General features: G+C 42.8%; 1 protein-coding gene across 12 annotated transcripts in view; it reads left to right on the forward strand.

The window, feature by feature from the left end:
- Nucleotides 1-8,829: 8,829 nt before the first annotated feature.
- The window catches only part of prrc2b (proline-rich coiled-coil 2B), a 34,004-nt gene continuing 27,469 nt past the window's right edge, over nucleotides 8,830-15,364 (forward strand). For 8 of the 12 annotated variants that reach the window (XM_088940223.1, XM_088940218.1, XM_088940225.1 and 5 more), the window contains exon 1: nucleotides 8,864-9,007. The gene's annotated coding sequence lies outside the window, so the exon portion shown is untranslated. Of the gene's footprint in view, nucleotides 9,008-15,364 lie in introns of all 12 variants that reach the window. The other 4 variants (XM_088940219.1, XM_088940226.1, XM_088940230.1 and 1 more) reach the window with 1 other exon arrangement.

Raw genomic sequence — 15,364 nt, forward strand, 5'->3', positions numbered from 1 at the left:
CTATTGACAGAACATGCTTTCACAGAGCTAATGAATGTATTTTACTCGTGAAAAGCAGAGAGGAGCACCAAAGCATGCATTTTGCTCAGGGCTCGACTTGGGGGTTAACACAGTCCTGAAAAACATGGCTTTTCATTAAAGAGTTCCTGAGCATTTGAAGTGTACGAGCGTGAATACCAGCTCAATGCATGACTTGACAAAGGACTGGAAAGGCTCTCTTGCTGGAAGTATGAATAGCAGTGGGGAAAAAGACTTCGTAGCGCCTCAAGCAGCATTAGGAGGAATCCTAGGGAGTCTGGCGGAATAAACCAGCCGCTGCATTATTGTTTCACAGCTGACTGCCTTGTCCTAAAGTTACAATCGCTCACGGTCCAGTAAGCAGAACCCTGCATTCTCTCAGCTCTTCGGGCAGAAGGAATCACATTAACAGGCTGTCTCAAGCAATGTCCATTATCTCAAAGAGGGACAGCCAGCTTGCTGTGTACTTCCTGGAAGTTGCATTAGGAGGATCAGGTTGCTTAAGGCCTGAGGAAATAGTCAAGCTGGAACTTTTTTGGAGTTCTACTCCACAGATCCTGCCATTAAAACATAATGAAGATGCCCACATCACATGGGCCTCTATCTTACTGCGTACAGAGAATATCTTCATTGCTTTTGCCCAGTAAAGGAGTCTAGTCAACACCTCAGCACTAAGGGCGAGTTTTCATCAAGTTATAAAGACCTTGAAGAGATTTCTGACGCTGCTTTCTTAAACTTCAAACAGCAGGAGTGGTTCATGTGAGGGAGCACTGCTGAAACAGAGTGATATCTTTGTCATAAGGAGCAGATTGAATCCGGCTGTGGGAGACAGTGGAAACAGACTGGATTCACTCAGTTTCTCAGCATTCAAGTTGTGTTCCTTCAGTCACACTCTCAGCATAACCAGCCTTCGGCAGGAATCCGTACACAATGAAAGCGTTGGGCAAATCACTGAGATATTGTACGTGAGCATTAGTACAGACAAGGACACCCCTGGAAGAAAGTGAATACAGAGTGGACAATCATTCTGTAACAGCAGTCTACTCAAGTAGCTGGTCTCTTTGGCCATGTTTATCATGGGTACAGTATCTCCCTGCTCTCTAGGGGGATAAAGGCCTTCATGCTTACCAGGTGCTTATCTTGCTGCTCCATTGCCAGAGGAAGCCGACGTGACGTAAGTTATCACCTTCATCTTCTCTTACAATGGATGAACGGACAGAAGCTGTTCTGTGTGCCGGGGACAGACCGCAGGCTGCTGATTGGCAGAGAGCAGAGCCACACACTCACACAGAAAGTGAAGACATTAGGAGCCTGTGACTGAACACACTCAAGGAAGAAGGCAAGTTTTCAGAGGTGTGGGTGCTCTGAACTCCTACTTCAAAATCAAACAGCACGCTGCTGTATTGAGACACTGATAATTATACTGTACAAACACTACGCTGGTTGATACACTTAGAGTTCCCCCAATTAATGCCAATTTTAGAAACTAATACTAATATTTCTGTATTTCTGAGATATTTATTCATGTCATCAGCATGTTTTACGTTATTTACACATGCTCAATGAATAATCCCTAAAGAGGATAAAGGATCTAGATTCTCTGAGTGTTTTCAGTTGCAATGTAACTCAAAGAAAATGTCTTATTAGCTTCTTTTTTTCTAAAACCCATAACTGTTAGGGAGTTCCCTGAGCAGAAGATGGTAACAACTGCATTGCATTATCTCAGTAGTTCCTGTAGGTATTGCAGCTCTCACTGATGTCGATTGGTGGCTCTTTGACACCCTGGCAAAGTGCGGAGCCGAGGCTCCAGCATGCAGCTCGATCTCTGCTCTGGCACAGGTGCCAGGAACTGTGCCAGGCTGTGAAATCTCCTGGCGGTCTCGGCGTGCGCTCCAAGACAGGCAGCTGTCCCTGTCAGTGCCACCCTCGTGATCAGGTAACCTCGCCAGAGCCGAGCCCTGACTCAGCACTCTATAAATACAGCCAGTCAGTCACACTGCGGGGGCCTGGGCCTTCAAGGATGTAATGGGAGTATCTCACCCCCTTCCAGGCACTGGTGTGTGCACACATTTGCAAATCCGATCTACCTTGTTACCGTAATACACTAAGTTTACTAGCATGCGGAGTTCTGGTATTATCAGACTACATCAGGAGATCCACCTGTCAAGCATTTTGATTCATAGATGTATTTGTGAAAAGGACACATGGGCTTCTTTAATAAAGGTGTATATACATGTGGATTATTTTCTTATGTTATTTAAAGTTACAAACTCTAAAAGTCATACACTGTGTTGTTACTGAAGGGATCACTTGACTTTATTTTGTAGCACAATGTGAGCAGTATTTAATCAGGACATAGCAGAAAGCACCCTCAATGGAAAGTACTCCACCTTCAAAAAAATCCATGTTTTCATGTGTTCTAAGCTGAACTGCGTGAAGCACACCTGAGCAACAAATAAATCACCACTTTCAGTAACCACAGCTGTTTTTTAAAAAACCTGGAATAGCACCGTTTCAGATTTGTTCTAGTTTCTCAACACTGACATCATCTGACGTTTTTAAACCTCAGTGTCTGCGAAGCAGGTGACGCAGAATCGTTGTGAAAAAGATACAGTGGTGTGTGATCGCACTTCTTTATTTTGGGAAACTCTTCTAGTCTTACAGTGTCAAACAGAACATCTCTTCCTAGATGGTGATGTTCCTGTACTGATGGCTGGTATATCTCCAATGCAAAAAACATGACTCAGAAGACAATACAGGAAAAGCCAATATAATCAATTGATCAGGTTAGCAGAAAATAGAGGGAAATGATTTACATCTCCTGTTTTTGTTTACACCGGACCAGACTTAATTATAGCTCAGTGAATTCATTTTGCAAAGGCAAAAGCACTTACAAATGTAATTTCTCAATTGAACTGCAGTGTTCCAGTTTACCTATTTAAGAGACATACTGTACTGTAATGTCTAATATTAGTAGTTATGAAGGCATTTTATGTTGCTTTTTTAATCCCAAAGGATCCTAATGTGCTTTATATACTGTACATTTCATTCATTATTAAACACAGATCCTACCTGGGTGATGAGTGACAGCTCTTATGGGAGGGAGACCTGCTGAGCCAACTGGACGAAGGGGAACTTCAGGCAGACCTTGCTGTACAAACCCAGGGTGGGACTGAGCCAGGACACTGGCATTAAAGGGAAACTGCAATGCTGCAACACCCTGCAGCACCTGCAAGGTTATTTTTATATTTCGGGGTGAGAAAGAATCAGCATTGATGAGGGCATTTCAAACCACAATATAAGTAAAACACACACGGTAACTTGTAAAATCTCCAATTTCCATCGCAAAATAGACGACATTTCCAGGTACGTGGAGGGCCATGTTCTGCGACGCAGAATGAGACAACAAAACCTCTGGTGATGTGTTGTGGCCCTATTACACTGTAAACAAGCAGGCTTGGGAAGACATCTCTTCTAATCCAATAGAAATATTACTCTCGACTTCAAGACAGTGTTGCTGATAAATGGAATTTACTTGTTAACTCTGCAGAAGGATCACGTTTCTGCAGTGAAACGTCTGCTATACAACCTGTACTTATTCGCTCCTACATCACATTACATCAGTCATTACAGTGACTAGTGAGCAGGAAGGGCTGCATCTCGTCGCAATTGGTGGAAACCCTCGTGGTGAGTATTTATTTTCATCCGTCTTTGTAATATGCTGATTTCGGCTGAATGCACTAGCTCTCCTTTACAGTCTATTTTCAACAACAAAAACTGACCCAATTTTTTTATTGCATTTTTCACCACTTTTCCGTTTCCAATTGTAAAATGGTAACAGAGTGCTTACATACTGTAATTTAATTTATTTTGGAGTTTTTTGTATCACTTATATAAAGCTTAGATTTAGCATTCTACACTATAAACACTGAGCGATTATAAGGAGTCTGTTCTAACACTCTTTTACAAAGCTGATATTTTTAAAGCATGCAGAAACATTGCTATGAAGCCTTCCTTGTAATCTGAAAGAGGAAGACTGAAGTAAACAGGAACTTGACATTAAAATCTTCAGTGCCGATCAAGTGGTTCGTTCCCTGACGGAAACGGTGTTAAAGGTGGCGAAGACGTTTTTTTTCTGAACGACTAACTCCCGTCGCAGCTTCCTGAAGCGCAGAGGTCGTGTCCAAGAGTAACACGCCTAACCAAGGTCAGCCAACAGTTCACACAATTAAACATTTTAAAACCTAGAACACAAGGGCAAATACTGAGCCTTGGCTAATATCGGCAAAGCAAGAAAAAGTGCGAAAGTAAAGCTCAGAGTTCGTTTAGCTGAAGATGTTCTCTCCCATTGGCATGATCAATTATGTACTGTAAACGCATATTGTCAGATTCAACTGAATATTGTTACTGGTTAAAATTATGATGTACATGCTAAAATAATTACAGAGTAATTATTTACTCTATAAATACTTTAGTACCAGGTATCTAAAAATATTATAGTATTCTGCACTTTGCGTCACTTTTATACTATAGTGGAGCTTGTGTACAATAAAAATACTGTAGAATTGCTGTTCAGAATTTCCTGGCTCAGCTATCTCTCAGTCTGTGTGCAACACAAGCCTGATTTATAGAAAAGACACTCTCCTGTTTTTATTGTCTCAGCACGGCTCGGATTAAAAGCTGACAGCGCAGTTCTGGCGATGCTCTCTGCTGTCAGTGAGCAAACGAAGGTGCGGGAGGTAATATATCATTTCCGTAATATTACGCGTCTCTGGAACCCAGGCCGGTCACAGTTCAGCACACATATTTTTGTTAGTTTTGTTTAGGTGTTATTTGTTGTCGATTGGGTGGTGTGTTGGATGAGGGCATTTTTTAATAATTTCGTTAAAATTCTTCAGTTTGCATTATTTCTGGTAGATCCATTCGCAGGAGGGTACAAAACTCAGGTTTGCTTTGTTGGAAAAGATACCATTTTATTGAGCCTCGAACACATTTAACAGCTTGGCCCAGGCCGAGCAGCCCGGGAGGTCTGGCCTCGTGCTGTGCACAGCCAGAACCTTTTTACTCTCCCTCTCCTCATCCCAGCTGGAGAGCTGCACCACTTGTGCTTGACTGAAATCACCCACAGCAACCAGGGTTTTCATCTCAGGATTCCCAGAAGCAAGGGGAAACTCATCACTTCCTGGGTGCAGTGGTGCGCAGGATCTGCACTCTTACCTAGAGGTCTGACTCTGCCCACTCTCCTGCTCCTGGTGGCACACGACGTGGTGGGCTGACTGCTCTGGCATGTTAAAGAGCCCCTGTTTCCCCTCTGCTAGAATGATAAGGCACAAGGTTTTTTTCATCAAAGGATGATGTTATATTGTATTTTTATATTAAATTTAATCATATTGCTCTCTCAGACCTTCCCCGTTGTCCTTCTACATGACACTAACAGGTTTCCCTTCAGCGCAGCTCTTTCCTGGTGTTTTCTGGGGCAGTTTGGGTTGCCAGTGAAGGAGAAGAGTAAAGAAAAACAGAGCTGTGGCTCTGCCAGCTGAACGGGCCTCCTGAGAGTGTTGAAGCCCATCCTAACGCAAGGAAATGCAAGGAAAAGCCTCAAAGAACAGAAATGCCTGAGGTACATCAACCCCACTATTCACACAGGTCTTTCCCAGCTTCTCTAGGTGTGGAGCAGAGAGAGCTCCACTTCCCAACCAGCACCACTCACACGCTTTATCTCAGTCTCCCTCTGAAGGAGTCTGGCCTAGGCATGCTCTGTGGCACACCATCAATCCCCTCAGCAGACAACAGGTTCACCTGGACTGAGGATGTCTTGTGAACAGGACTCACAAATCCCACAGTCCTCATGGGGGAGGTTTTATATTACATCATGAAACAAGAGGAATGCTCTTCTCATGGAATCATGTGAGCTTTTGTAAAATTAGTCCAGAGCATGTCTCTTTGGCCTTCCACCATAATCGTTCAGCGCCAGGCACGGTCCAGCAGGGTGGACATTTATGTGTCTGCAGTCCGCGAAACATCAACCCTGCATATGTCAGCCACAGGCAGTGCCTCGGCCTCGATCAGCTGACAGGTCACGTGACACCACCTGCTGCAGTCAGTCCTGTAATGAGATTAGATTGTCCCAGAGCCCTCTCCCCCCCAGCCCCTAAAAGATGGAGAAGAAACAGAAGACAGAAGCAATCTGTCACAGGAAATCAAATCAGAACCTTCTTCAAAGTAAGCAGGACCCCAATTAGATTTCCATTTCAATGTTCACTATAAATATTAAGTTTATTTTTGTTGCTTCAGGTCATAACTGTGATAATGTACTGTACAAGCAGCACTGAAGGAGACTCCAGAGATCACTTTTCTGCTGATAGCCCATGAGGTAATTAAATGACACGTGATAGATGTGTCTGTTGCCTTTCTGCTGCTCATGAATGTGGTATTGGCACAGAACATGACACCCTGTTTCTTAGCAACTGTTCTGCAGCCCAATGCAACACTCACAACATCTGCACTCTCACATCATCCATATTCACACCAGCTCATTGCTTTGCGTAAGCAACATGTTCTATGCAACATGTGCTATTTTAAGACCAAACAAATCTTTGTTTTTTATAAAATGTTTCTATAAAATTTCAGAGGTAACTTGAAATCTATCACTTTGATCTTGAATGACAGTCATTTGATTAAGCAAGTCATTCATTCAAATTAAAGCTTCAATTAAGCTAAGATGCAGATGCATTTGAGAGATGCAGAATAAGATGCAGAAGAGAGAGGAGTTCCCAAAAGTACAAAACTGAGAGATGCACATAAATATGACATTTATTACAGACATTTCTCTCTGTGAAAGTAATGTAAAACATTCCAAAGACTTTTTACATTAACCTGATCTTGCAGCTGACTGGATTCTTTTAAGGTTAGGCAGATAGGAATGGAGAATAATAACGTAACAACAGACCATTTCTGTGGTACTTGACTCTGTTATACTGTTCAGCAAGTCACTCTGATAAGTGGGGTTTAATTCTACTTTTCAGCACGAAAGTAATCTTTACTTGTTACTTTGCAGCTAGGTGGCAGTCATTGTACGAATCCAGGTTCAAACAATGAAAAGTATATACTATAATTATTGCACGTTTCCACTGCCCAGTCCTGCAAAACTCCATTACTACTACTACAAAAGTACACACAAAAAACACGTTTAAAAGCTTATGTTCAGCCACAAGATGTCAGTGTTGCTCGGGAAATTGTTTCAACATCACGGACTCCATTCTTAATGTCACTTGATCAACCACAAACTTTGTTAAAGCTGCAAATTAGATCACTTTTCTCACATGTTAATGCACGAAACATGATTTAGTGTAAGTGATTTTTAGCAAACTGATTGCAAATGGCTATAACTGAACACGTCATTCCCCATTAACTCTGCAAACTCCGTATGTCAATGAAGTATACAGGACTGAGGAGAATCACAAACCTATACTTAAACCTTTTATCATACAAGTTTTTCATAAGGCATTAATTCTGTTGCAAAGAAATCCCCTAGATTCAGGTGGTATTTTTTTGGCTCCTGAACTGTAGAATAATGGATTTAAATTTTCATTCAAATTTTATTTATGCTTTTAAATGATGTTTTTCACCCAATCCATGCAGAACGGAAGAGGGCTGCGAGACTGGAGTGGGAAATTATTTAACTGAAAGGTGACATAAATATCACTAAAGCCAGGGCAATTGCAAGTCTATATCTAATCACAAGTGCATCCCTGCCACTACAATAAGATATTCTTCTTATTGTAAAACACGGGAGGACACCAGTTTGTTAGGAGTGTGAACACCACATGACCTATCACCTTCATTACTTAATGAACAATTATTTCACTTTAGAAAACATATAACTTAAAAAAATAAAAGTTGAACACAAGTCTTTTCAGAAATAAAGCACTATATTTAATACTGTATGCTTTATTTTGCACCCTGGAATCCTGGGACATTCATCCTTCTCTGGGTGTTTTTCAACAATACCTGTCATGTCACTGATAATCAATGCAGCTAGCTGGTTCTGTGTGGTTTAGATGAAGTAGGGCTATCCTCCACAAGCCATTTCGGCCTGTTAGGAAAGTTGTCTGGAACTCGAGCGCTCTGCTCCAGCAGTCGGCAGATTCATTCAGAGAAACGAGAAAACTGTCCTTGGTCACCACACGGGCCAGAGCAGGGGAAACTCATCCAGAAGAATGATTGGAGCTCACCAGTGACAGAGAGAGGAGTGGCGTGCTTTACCCACTAATGAGTGCCATCTTGCCCCTGATGTGAATTTGTGAAGTTTTTGAAGTCAGCCAGTGTGTCAATGATGACGTGGAGAAGAATCTCCTTTAACACTGGGACACCTTTGATGGAGTTAGAGGGCTACATCATTAAAATGAAGCTCTTGAGCTTAGAGCTTTTCTGTTCCTGCAGTCCAATCAGACTATTTGCCATATTTCAGCAGCACAAAAAATGATTATTACAGTAAAAATAATGACCTGATTTAGACTTTGTCTCCGAATTAGAATTAGAATGAGCAACTACTTGTAGAATATCATTAGTATTATTAACAAGAAACCTGCAATGATACACATCGAACGGAATATTTAATTGTACCTGTTTTGAGTATACTTTCACGCTGAGATTAAAAAAAGGCACAAAGACTGCAGCCCATGCACGGTTTTTAGGGTACTCGGTCACCAGCAAGGACCTACCCGTTTAGAAGAGATTCTCGGCGGCGCCCCTAGGGGTCGCTGTCGCTTTTGAGCCTCCCTCCGGCGGGGAGGGCCGTCGGCCGAGTCCAGTGCGAGGATAACTCAGGCCGGGCTGGTCCTGCAGCAGCGACAGATACAGCAACCCGAAACAGCGCAGGGGAGGGAGCAAACAGAGAAGCAATCCGCAGCCATCCTTTAAAAATCGCCCCGTTTACGAGCAAGATAACCTACTGTCTGGTGTGAAGCGGGGTTCGTGGGTGAAGACGGTGAGTTTGGGGTGGGTTTTGTCGGGCTGCGCGGCGCTGCCGGAGCCGCTCCGCTCTCCGCTTCTCGCCGCCGCCGCCGCTTTGTTCTGGGAAGCGGCCATTTTTGATCGCCTTGTTCTCCCTCACCCCGTTCCTCTCCGGACCCGGGCTGCCGGGGAAACCGGCTGATTTCGGCTGCCCTGTTGCCCCCGCTCTTTAATTTATTTGCCCCGTTCTCTTCTGGTGCGCAATATTTCCCCCCCCCCCCCCCCCCCGAGCAGCAGCAGGAGGGTTTACATAACTCGCAGGGTACTGGAAAAAATACAAGTCCGGACGGGGGGGGGGGGGGGCATCGTTGATTTCTCGTCTAGCGAGAGGGATCTCTCTCTCACACACAGGGCAGGGAAAATAGTCTTTTAATAACGCAATATGTCGTGTTTTCGTTGGGAAAGACGGTATAAGGCGTTTTGATAAAATGCTATCTCTTTTTTTTTTACAATGATTGAGGGAACCGTCTTAAATCGACTAATACGGGTTTAAAGAGCCGGGCAGCGATTTTTTTTTCAGGACATTTTGTGTTAATAGTGGTGTTCTTCCGACATAACCTACCGGTTAGCGGAATAGGTTTCCGTTAAAATGGTTTAATTTTCGGTCGTCACAGGCTCTCGGCCGCCTGCCGCCGCGGTGTGTTTTGATTTTGGACGCCTAGGCCGCGGCTCTGGTGTTCGGCTGTCGCGGCGGATAACAGTCGCAGGCACGAAATGGGTTATCCGTTAATGGTCTCAAAATGGTTGTTTTTCTCAGCTGTGGTGGAGTTTGTGTGGTTTCGTCTTGTTTGCAAGACGGGGACGGTTTCGCGATGCCAATTTCTCCTTGCGCAATCGCTACCGGAGTGTTGACGATTTCGACTGCGGTGGCGTTATGTTTGTAGCTCATGATGTTGGGGAAAAGTTCAGGTTTTAGGCAGCTCTTAAAGATTTAACCATCTTTAAACGGGTGGTCCAGTTCATCTGGTGTTCTAGTACGGGGCGATTAAGAAACTGATGAAGGCAGCTGCTTGTTTTCTTTTTGTTGTTGTTGGTATACCGTGTCTGTTGGCGTCTAGCGAAGAGACCATTTTTTAAGAGCTGTGCATTTTGTGTACAGCCTGCGCTTTGCCCAGATTTACTCTCAACTAAAATGGAAGAGGGTTTTGTGCATCTCGGGGAGGATTAAATAAGGCTCTGCCTTCAAAGGTTTTCTGTTGCATCTTGGCAAGATGCGATACTGTAACACCTTCCCCCCCCTCCCCCCCCCTTCGCTGCAAAACCCAAAATGTCGAGTCTGGAAGCCCAGTGTTTTGTGCAGGCTTGTAAGATAAGCGTCCTTTCATCTGTTTTGCTGCGGGGATATCCTACACTTAATCTCCGCCGTAAAGATAAAACATTGCTGTGGAACTTTTTTCGTTTTCCTTAATCCCTTTTACATCTTCCTCGTAGGATTTCTCATCTAAATTAACAATTATTGTAAATGCAGCGCGTGTCAATCTTGAACAGCTCGGCATAGCGCATAGGTGTGAATGAAAGGAAGCTGTTCTTCCTTCAGAAGCAGAGCATTTAAACGCTTGAATGTCTGGGTGGAACAGGAGACGCGAGGAATCGATCAGTTGTCGGGGATAGAAGCGCGGTTTGGGATACTGTGGCATTGGTATTGTTGGTGTGCCTGGGGTTATTGGCTTTGTAACAGAATTTGTTTTACATCGCACGAAACCATTTTTTTATGTACATACCTGAAATAGCAGTACAGCTGCCAATTTGCAATCACTTTGAAATGCTCAGTGGTCCTCATTCAAAAACCCCGTTTTTGCCGTTCCTGCTGTGATTTAAGGAGGAATGAATTTTGGCGTGAGAATCAAGCCCCACATTTTTCTGTAGAAGCGGTCCAAATCCTTTTTCTTAAGTGCAGACCTTGCTTCTGTCACTTGTGGATGAAATGGCTTTGAACTTTATTAAGCAGTTACTTGTAAGGGGCTCATTTTCAGGATTTGCTTCTTTACTGCCTTTTAATATTTTTTAAGTAAATGTATCAAATTACAAATAGATAAGTGTATCTGCTGCTGCTTCAGACCCTGTAGCCTGTTTATACACACTGTTCAAGGGTTTGGTAGAATCTCTGGGTTTATACATTGACAGTATACATTGAGTGCTGTCTATAGGGATGCAACAGCCAGGAAAACAAGGGAGTGTGCAGTCCAAATTGCACTGCTAGAGCACGTACCCCTCCAATTCCAGGGACCTTTAGGCCTCCTGGAAGAGTAAAGGCTTCTTGGTTTCTCTGAGCTGCAGAATGTCTTGACAATAGAAGCATGTGCTCCATGTCAAGGAATTAATTTCCTGTAGGATTCTCCTAAACCCTTCCTTAATTGCAGTAGCTACACCTTTTTCAAAAAAGATTTTGTAATGAGAATGGATTTCGGACAAGTTCTTGTAGTGTGAAGGCCACTGCAGTGTCCTTTACCAGTGTTAATATGTACTGAGGTTGTATTCTGGAAAGTTTGCAGAAAACTGTCTGAGAGCAACTTCACATCAGACAGCAGTGTCATCACAACGATACCATCCCATAATTCATACTGGAATACAAAGCCATTCCTTCTGAATGTTTATTGGCTGGTTCATTTATGATGTACTACAGAATATTACAGATGAATGGATTGCAAAATTTAGGATTAATTACCACCTTCCTTTCAGATTTCTCCCAAATGTGATCTTTAAATCCCCACCCTTGGAGGTATTGTCAAATGCTGATGCTTGTTAATGTCATTATCACCTGGACATGTTAACCAATTTTTTTGCAAACCGTTTATGCACATACCCTGCTGCTTGAAAACTACTGTGTTTCAGGCTGCCGTAGAATGGACTGTCCTCGGGATCTTTTCTGAAAGTGTTTTGGAAAGTGAATGTAAATACATGTGCTGATTGCAAACGGCAGAAGTGTGATACTCCAAATCCTGCAGGGCATCAAGTCAGGAGTTTTTTGGATGATGCTCTCCAAATCCTTATCACTTTAGAACGTGTATTTGACTCATTAGAGGGGGAGCTTTCTGCTCACAGACAGTAATCAGCTCAGGTTGTGGCTGAGGTATACAGGCACTGGGATAGTCAAGTGTGAGAGCTGCTTTTATGAAGCTTAATTCTCTGTTATGCTGCTGGAGCAGCTAGTGTCCTCATGCACCTCTACTGCAGGTGCTCTGTTTGAGGGGATCTCTTTGGTGCTGTGGTTGAAAATAGCGCAGCAGAAAGAAGATGCTCATTAGGGTCACTTTGTCTTGAGTTATGATTGCACCCGTGTATATGACAAATAAACTGAACCAATGAAATTATTATTTGCATGTGTGCTCCAGTACATAGACATTAAGCACCAAACTTTGCAGCAACAACAACAAAGTTAAATAACATAATTTAAATAAAAGTCAGCACAGGCAGTGTGCAGAAAAACATCAGTGTGAGTCAGTGGACGTGGGATAGTTCATTTTAAGAAGAGACCTGAGTTTCTCCACCTGGCTGGAGTGAGGAAGTGATATCCTTTAATTAGGCTTTGTGGCAGACTTTGTAGAAAGTTTAATTTTGAGCTCTTAGTCTTTCGCTGGAATACAGTTTCTGTGCACTCCCCCTGCTGCTGTTCTGTGAACTGAAAACAGTTCTTTGTACGGAATTCCACACCAGGAGTCGCCATGATTTAGGTGTCTTCCAAGTGCTTCACTGCAGATTGCCCTGACATCATTATGGTAGAGCTCATGTTTCATATTGATGTGACATTTATAACACTTCTGTCTCATTCATCTCGTTTACCCCTGCTCTTATCTGGCAACATGAGGAGCGAGGGCCTGCTGTGATTTTGTTTGATTATTGCTGGTTATTTGTCATCATTTACACAGGGATATATTTTGTTTTGATTTATCATCACAGATGTTGGATAGTTGACATCTTTTCCAGAGATGTTTTGTATTTGAAGTCTATGCAAATCTCAAAGCATTCCCTTTAGTTAACCACACATCAATCATGTCATTACCTGGCGATTGACGTTTTTGTGCTTTTATTTCATCATTGCAGCTTTCGATTTCGGTACTTCCGTTTTGCAGAGGTTTTAGAAAAGTGTAATGGGTATTAACAGACTGCGTGACGGGGATTGTGGTTTCGTAAAAGAATGAGGAAAGTGCTTTCTAACAGGTCAGGCTGAGGGGTGCACAGCTCCTCCCTGGAGGACTGCAGTCTAGAAGGTCTGCCTCCAGCACCTGGACCACTGGTGGGTGTCAGGTTGGTCCAATTAAGACAAATCAGTTAGGTAGTGGTCAGGTGGAATGAAACCCTGTAATCATGGCGACTCCTTCAAGACTGAAGTTAGGTGTTCCTGATCTGCATACATGCTTTGTATATTTACAGAAGCAGATGTAAGTGTTGATCTATTGTAATGCAGCGAGCTGTGGTGAGGAGCAGTGCTCATTGCATATTGGTCTCTAAACATTTCAGTTGTGCCATCTAATAGAGACTGAAGCCTCACAAAAAGTCCACAAGAGACTGAGTTATGAGGCCTCTTCTGTAGCGGCTCAATAGGAATGATTTTTTTTCCCAGTTGCAGCTTATTGTCAGGTTTGTAAGTCATGTTTTCCAACGTGAGCTATTTGTGTATAATTAAGGAAAAGCCCTATAAATTATGTAGGATTTAATTTCATGTGGTTTCACTATAGCAGCTTCCTATCCTGCAGTCTCTAGACCGATTCTATGACTAAACCCCTGGTCTTCCAATAACTTCCAAAGTTCGATCAAACTATCAATCAAAATTCTATACAAACTATTTTCCTGCAGGGTTTAATGATTTTTGATTGCTTTAATCCTATCAGATGTTATTTTATGAATGCGTCCTGCTTTACAAAACAACATGGTCATAAATGGGATTGTTACGCAATATGGTGGCACATCTTGCCAAAATCGCAAACATGCAAACTCGCTGGCTGTCTGCTTTGGCGCACTATTAACCCAGCCTGCTAGAGCACGATGGCTGCCAGTGTTCCATAGGACAGGCCTGCATGAAACCCTTCTACTCTTTTCTTCAGGATATTGCACAGTCGCTAACCTGCTACCGTACTGATCACAGATCGTGTACAACAGATTTATTTGCAGATTTCAAAAGCATAATGCATAAAAAAGCTGCGCACAGGAAGTGCAGGATTAGAGAAATGTCTGCTCAGGGTAGTGCCATCTATAACGCTTATATTAACGTGGGATATTTTGACTTGGCTCTCCTAAGCTACCAACTCGAGATGTCTATAAACTCACTGCAGCTATCTTGTTCTAGATCCGCTGAGAACTTCTCATTAAACTTTCTCCCTATGAAGACGGAACATTTCGCAGTGTAAAGTGATTCGCTGGGTTATTGTTTTGACCCTCGCAGCAGTGTATTGAGTGGTCACTCCACTTACTGAAGCAGTCGGCTCCTGTCAAGGAGCACGTGTGTCAGTCGCTCTGTGCCTTAGCCATTGTGAATGGGGAAAGGGAAAAATGAAATGTGATTGCAGTTAGGATGCAGTTCATGTGATTGTCTTAATCTTTTTTTTTTTAATACAATTGCATACTTGCTGTCATAACCCTAAGATAGCTATAAACCAGCAGCAGGTGTTTTATTTTCTGTATGCTTTTTACCCATACGGCAGGTAATTCATTGCAATTGCTAGAATATAGCCAGTACTAAATGAACAGCTGTGCTAAATTTCAAATTCTGAAGAACTGTGTGTGCTGTCTTTTCTGGCCCTTGTGCTGAGCAGAGCACTGCTCTTTGGTACAAGACTGAAGCTCCTGCCATCAGTTGGGCTGGAGGCACTTTCATGTGGTCTTGAACCCCCTACAGCTGGAAGCTCTGGGTGAAGTGGTGTTGGTTTCAGTTGGAGAAGAGGTTGATATGATGAACCAGCCTGTGTTTATTCTCTGTTCAGGATTGTTGTGTTTATGTCCTGTGGTGACATCCACTGACGTTTGTGGAATTAAAATCATATTTGATTTTGTAGTAATGAGATTCAGAGATTTCAGTTCTGTTTACTGAGGTAGCTCTTTCTTTAAACCTGAGCTTTCCAGCTCTACTGCCCTATTTTCTACTGGAGTAATATGAGCAAGTGGGATGTTGCAAAGGAGTTGAATATGGAGGGGTTCTGAATTGCATTCTTAAGGTGGAAGCAAAATTGCACATGGCTTTTAATTAAGAGCTGTTTTTGTGAGAATTCTGTGTGGCACAGCGATCATGTTACGAAGAATTCCTATTTTACAAGCCAAAGTGCACATGAAAAACATCACAATGAAACGTGAGCTTGGTTCATTTGTGAATTTTCACATTTGCTGTTAGGATAAATTT

The sequence above is a fragment of the Atractosteus spatula genome, chromosome 23 (genome assembly GCF_055471065.1).
Source record: "Atractosteus spatula isolate fAtrSpa1 chromosome 23, fAtrSpa1.hap1, whole genome shotgun sequence".
NCBI lineage: Eukaryota > Metazoa > Chordata > Actinopteri > Semionotiformes > Lepisosteidae > Atractosteus > Atractosteus spatula.